The following is a 7,141-nucleotide window of genomic DNA, read 5'->3' on the forward strand; positions in this document are numbered from 1 at the left end:
AGTCAACAACTTTTTTTTATTAGTTTACTAGTAGACTCTAAATGCATCCTCATTGACTAGTCAACACTTTTAAAGTCCTACTAGTTTGCCAGTGCAGCCACAAAAGTCAGCAAAGTAGGCAGTACTCAAAATTGATGTACTAGTTGACTAGTAACACTACTTTTGGCTTACATGTTACCTAGCAAATCCTAAAATGCACTCTTGGTAACTATTTGAAGCCATTTTAGCGTTACTGGTGCATACACCACCTAAAAAGTGAACTAGTACACTGTGCACTAGTTAACAAATTCTGGCCTACAGGTCACGTTGTAAAGGATACATTTGATCATTAGTTGAATCCACTCCAGGCTTACCGATCAGTGCATCCAAAATGTCAATTAGTTACATAGTATAGCACAGTGATTGATTAGTTTGGTCTAGTTGTTGACTAGTGCATCAAAAGGCTTCTAGTTTGGATTTTTGTGCTACTTAAAAGGTACTTTGGGTGGCTATTAAGACATTTGCGCCTGCTAGTTGGACATAAGTGCCACTGGTTGGCAAAAAGTGTTCTTAGTAAGACTGTTTTATTTATTTATTTGCAGCAAAATATTGAACAAGTGTGAGCAAATCTTTAAGTAGTGGAGAGCAGTCAAAAACTAGTAAGTAAGAATTATTTATGACATGAACAACATCAAATCTATACACATGTTGCTTGCCATACATCCCCACTGTCAACCCACCTTTATGTTGGAAAACTTTTGTGTCTAACGTCATTTTCCAGGGCTTCCTTTCTATGTTTGTGTCTTTCGCTAGAATAATGTCTCATGGTTTTCCAACTAAAGCGTTTTACTTGGTATAATTGCTATCACTTGAAATAACCAGGAAACAGAATGATTCACTGTTTGTATATCATGCCTGTACAATTCAACTGACCTACATTTCTTTTGTTTGTTTTTAAGGGATGTGGGAAATGACCATGGAGGATATTTTCACGGTACACAGGATTTAACTCTGCCTGTGGGCTTTGGTATCATTTTAATCTTTATGTCAAAGCACACATTCTGTTGGAATCAACTTGAATAGAATAAAAAAAAACATTTCCCCAACAAAGTTATGTTTTTTACACATACCTGGATCAAATTCAAACAACTTTAAAGACTCTTTGAGACGAGCCGGAACAGAATCTCTGATTGTTCCTCGGAAGTCTGTTTGATTCTCCCCAGGACGTACCAAACCCTTTTCACTGGCAGTAATCCCTGTTACAAGGCTTCTCCTTTGCATTTTACAGGAAACTATTTCTGCTTGTGTCAACCAGTGCTAGATATTTACACAGATAGACAATCTCCAATCTACATTCAGGATGTTTTATTGAGACGGGAGTAGTTGCTCATCAATAATTTTTTATATTTTTGGATCTAATTTTCAAACATTCTCCTTGTTTATGGACATACTTTATTGCTGATTAAAGGAGAAGATATCACGGTGAGTGTGAACCGCTGTCTTAAATGTTTTGCGGTTATAAAAGTTGTAATTAAATTAATTGATTAGCACTTCTGTTCATATTTAGTCTCTCTTTGCAATAAAACAAACTTAATGGGATGCCATTGTAGCGTAGGTTAATAAACAGAAGAGGCAGCACATGGTGTAGGAGGTTTTGTTAGAAGGTAAGCCAAAAACAACATGAGAAAATAATCTATTCAAGTCAAAGTATAACCACATGAAAACTTATCATAATAGCTCCTGATTTGTCGTATTGGTTGTGTTTTCTTTTTTTCCAAGTAAGTGGACTTAAAAAACGGTGCCGTGTTTTATTTTAAAGTAACAGACAAATAAAATACAAACGTCTTCGTTTTCAAACAATTACGCTACAACTAACATTTGTATATACACTATACTGCCAAAATTATTGGCTCACAACACCAAATCAATGAATCCTAGTGTTAAAATCACCTCCATGGCTGCAGGTGTATAAAGATTGGTGTAGAGAAACTTGACTGACCTGCACAGAGTCCTGACCTCAACCTTCTTGATCACCTTTGGGATGAACTACAGGTCCTTCTCAAAATATTAGCATATTGTGATAAAGTTCATTATTTTCCATAATGTCATGATGAAAATTTAACATTAATATATTTTAGATTCATTGCACACTAACTGAAATATTTCAGGTCTTTTATTGTCTTAATATGGATGATTTTGGCAAACAGCTCATGAAAACCCAAAATTCCTATCTCATAAAATTAGCATATTTCATCCGACCAATAAAAGAAAAGTGTTTTTAATACAAAAAACGTCAACCTTCAAATAATCATGTACAGTTATGCACTCAATACTTGGTCGGGAATCCTTTGGCAGAAATGACTGCTTCAATGCGGCGTGGCATGGAGGCAATCAGCCTGTGGCACTGCTGAGGTCTTATGGAGGCCCAGGATGCTTCGATAGCGGCCTTTAGCTCATCCAGAGTGTTGGGTCTTGAGTCTCTCAACGTTCTCTTCACAATATCCCACAGATTCTCTATGGGGTTCAGGTCAGGAGAGTTGGCAGGCCAATTGAGCACAGTGATACCATGGTCAGTAAACTATTTACCAGTGGTTTTGGCACTGTGAGCAGGTGCCAGGTCGTGCTGAAAAATGAAATCTTCATCTCCATAAAGTTTTTCAGCAGATGGAAGCATGAAGTGCTCCAAAATCTCCTGATAGCTAGCTGCATTGACCCTGCCCTTGATAAAACACAGTGGACCAACACCAGCAGCTGACACGGCACCCCAGACCATCACTGACTGTGGGTACTTGACACTGGACTTCTGGCATTTTGGCATTTCCTTCTCCCCAGTCTTCCTCCAGACTCTGGCACCTTGATTTCCGAATGACATGCAGAATTTGCTTTCATCCTAAAAAAGTACTTTGGACCACTGAGCAACAGTCCAGTGCTGCTTCTCTGTAGCCCAGGTCAGGCGCTTCTGCCGCTGTTTCTGGTTCAAAAGTGGCTTGACCTGGGGAATGCGGCACCTGTAGCCCATTTCCTGCACACGCCTGTGCACGGTGGCTCTGGATGTTTCTACTCCAGACTCAGTCCACTGCTTCCGCAGGTCCCCCAAGGTCTGGAATCGGCCCTTCTCCACAATCTTCCTCAGGGTCCGGTCACCTCTTCTCGTTGTGCAGCGTTTTCTGCCACACTTTTTCCTTCCCACAGACTTCCCACTGAGGTGCCTTGATACAGCACTCTGGGAACAGCCTATTCGTTCAGAAATTTCTTTCTGTGTCTTACCCTCTTGCTTGAGGGTGTCAATAGTGGCCTTCTGAACAGCAGTCAAGTTTTAAAGGCCTCAGGAATCTTTTGCAGGTGTTTAGAGTTAACTCGTTGATTCAGATGATTAGGTTCATAGCTCGTTTAGAGACCCTTTTAATGATATGCTAATTTTGTGAGATAGGAATTTTGGGTTTTCATGAGCTGTATGCCAAAATCATCCGTATTAAGACAATAAATGACCTGAAATATTTCAGTTAGTGTGCAATGAATCTAAAATATATAAATGTAAAATTTTCATCATTACATTATGGAAAATAATGAACTTTATCACAATATGCTAATATTTTGAGAAGGACCTGTAGAGCGGGGATAACTTGCATAAACCATAATGGAGGATGTTTACAGAATTGTTAAAATTGCTATTGCTGGCAACGGTGAGTCCATCAACAAACTGGACCTTTATAGATTAAGAACAGGATGTCATCAAAGATCATGTACATGTAAAAGTAGCCAGACAAACACTTTTGGCAATATATTGTATATTCATATATACAATCCATGAATTATGGTAATATTAAGTTTTTCTAAAGTGGATTTTAAGAGCATGTTTGCAGTTCATTCCCCCTCTTAAATTCCACGTGAATTTTCCAAAGAAGTCATTAAGATTCAGCAAACACACCGGCAGCTATTTATCATTACTTGTGTAACACCCACTGATCACCTATGAGAACAAAATAAAATCCCCACTGGAGCACTCCAAGTGTTTTTGTTTCTAGTGTTCAGTTTCAGGTTTGCCTTTGGAGTAGTTTTGTGTTCCTCTTTGGTGTTGTGTTCTGCTGCTTTATGAATGCCCCAGGCTGTTGGTTAATAGCAGAGCAGAGCTGTGCTGTAATTAAAGGCACAGTGCTACAATGATATTTAAAGTACAATATATCAATTCAATTCAATTCAAAAATACTTTATTAATCCCAAAGGGAAATTAAATAAGCTATCAGCTGCATTTTGACAAACGCTTGAGAAAATATAATCAGAAAACAAATCAATAAAAGTCTTGTAAATGTGATAGGGCAACACAAAGTGTCACATATTTGTAAAGTAAGAAAAACAATACATGGAGCTTAATATTTTTCACATCTAAAAGAGTGAAATGTGTGGTCTGTTTTCAGTCTCTCTGAATCAACACTTTTTTAAAACCGCCTTTCACTGAAATTACTCTGTATTGTGTCTACCAGCTTCGTCTAGAGACTAGTCTTTTTTCCATTCATCTTTGCAAAACAGTCAGTCAGTCATTTTCTACCGCTTATTCCATAGTGGGTCACTGGAGAGCTGGTGCCTATCTCCAGCAGTCTACGGGCGAGAGGCAGGGTTCACCCTGAACATGTCAGCTTTCCATCGCAGGGCAACACAGAGACATACAGGAGAAACAACTACACACACACTCATTCACACCTAAGGTGTGAATTTACCTAACCGTCATGTTTTTGGACTGTGGGAGGAAACCGGAGTACCTGGAGAGAACCCAGGGGACCCCATGCAAACTCTATGAAAGCCGAACCCAGGACCTTCTTGCTGCAAGGCAACAGTGCCACCAACTGCGCCCCCGTGCAGGCCTAACCTGTGACATATAAATCCATTTCAATACTAAAGTGGATCAGGTTACTATATACTATGTGTTAGATACACAATAAGTATAAAAAAAAGCACTACAATGGTATCTTTTTTCCCCACCTGAAAGCACAGGAAAGTGTCAGTATTTCACAGTCCTAGTCTTTAAGTCTCTCTCTCTTACACACACACACATTGGGTTGATAGTATTGGGTCAGTAACAGGCTTCTGCAGATCCTGGTGACGAACTGTGAGGAAGTGCATTCCCTTGAATCAGATGCGTCTAAAAACATGGAGGAGATTGTCTTTCCAGGATAAGAGTTGGGAAAAGTGAATGTGTGCGGGTCTTATTGTGTAGGTTTTTTAACAGAATTGACTCTTTATGGATTAAAACACATATTTACTTTACAGATTATCTAGTTGAGAACATGCAGTGATTTAACTTTTGTTTTGTGTGCCTCTGATGAAGAAGCTGGTTTAATTTGCTTCATTTTGAGTAATGGAAATTTTAAATATTTTGGGTACAACAGAAATAGTTTATTAATACCTAAGCAACACATCACTGAGGACATTAAAAAAGTATCTGAATTATTGTTATTACATAAAACAAATTAACTATGAATATGTATCTGAAATGATTAACGGGTGAGGAATTTGTCTGAGGACACTTTGTAATCATAAATAAGATTGCATCAATTCCCATTCATCCTGAGGCACAGCTGCCACAAGTCATACTATGAATGCTCTGTGGCTTGTTCACCAATATAGTTTAACACAATCGTTTCATAATAACTTACCATTTCACAGTACTAGACAGCCTAATAATAACTAGGCTTATTTCAAACTTGGAATAACTCTTGTAACTTTTGCATTTTTATTTTCCATTAGTTACTACAACTAGATTAAATTTTAAATCAGTTTTTTTGAAGCTGAATTAACTAGATAAAACATTTCTAGAGGGTAAAAAAAAAAAAAAAATGTTTCTTTTCCTTTTTATTCCCTCTGACAATCCTTATCACCAAGTAACCGTTGTACTTTTGCAACAAACTTTCCTGCCAAACCAGGTTTCCTCTTAAATCCATGAGTATGTGCTGGAATCTGTGGGGATTTCCCTCATCTCCCTTAGGCCATTCAGGATCTAGCTCACTTTTCTGGATCATCTGCCAGCAGCTAATGAACATCACGTGCTGACGGTGGTGAGGTCAGATGGCATTTGGGACGGCTTGGTCAGCCAGACTGAACTCTGGGGACTTTAGTCTGCTTGTTGCCACCAGGAGATTGTGCGTTTGACTCAGCAAAATAACTCTCAGAGGAGGCTACAAGCTAAATCATGCACGCTCGTTTGATCTTGCTACAAGTCTGGCAACAGAGAGATTTGTCAGACTGAGTCAGACTGGCTATAGTGTAAGAAAGTCATCTCAAAATATCACACAAAGAGGCGAGTCACCATTCAAAACTGCTCAGTTTATCTGTTTCTGGGTGTTTTTTCTCTACTCTGAGGTCTCAGTGGACCTGCTGAGACTGTGATGACTCACAGCGAGGCCTGTGTTCATCTGGCTTGTAGCTTCTGCACATGTGGCCGTATGATTCAGCATGAGAGATGTCTGAGAGTGAGTTAAGGTTAGCAACAGGGGGAGAATGTCGTATAATTATAACCATACAGGTTTTCTCACATTCACACAGTACTTCGGAAACCACCTGATGGAGAGAAAAACAAACGATTCAATCCTGATTCAATTCCAGAACGCAGAGGAGCCAGGAAACATATGAATTTAATTAACGGTAAGACCGTTAAACCTTTATAGAAAGCCTTAGGTAATTTCCTTTAAATAGAAAAGTAAAATACTAAAACACATGTTTGCTCAATCATGCAAGCTGGCTCTTTTCACAGGTTTATTTGATTTTGCTTTAACAAATCAGAACTAGATTAGTTTGTACTAAATTATGTTAAACCAAATTAAAATTGGAGAGTACTCGGCTAAACTTGAATTTAATTTTTATACTGTTTCTGTTTGTTAAGTGATATACTATATAATACTTGTTCTGATAACATGTTCTTTGAGCTGATACTATATTAACTAGAATTAGTTATAGTTAAAGAAAATAATTAACTAACCTGAACTCAAATAATTTTAATTATAGTGGAAACAATAGATAACTGAAATGAATGGAAATAACTACATTGATATTGTCTGAACTGAATTCAGCTGTATTAAATAATACAAAAAATAAATAACTGAATATTTTATATAAATTAGCGGAATTAGATTGGACAGAATGAATGTGAAAATATTGCTAATAAATTTAA

The sequence above is a fragment of the Girardinichthys multiradiatus genome, chromosome 14 (assembly GCF_021462225.1).
Source record: "Girardinichthys multiradiatus isolate DD_20200921_A chromosome 14, DD_fGirMul_XY1, whole genome shotgun sequence".
NCBI lineage: Eukaryota > Metazoa > Chordata > Actinopteri > Cyprinodontiformes > Goodeidae > Girardinichthys > Girardinichthys multiradiatus.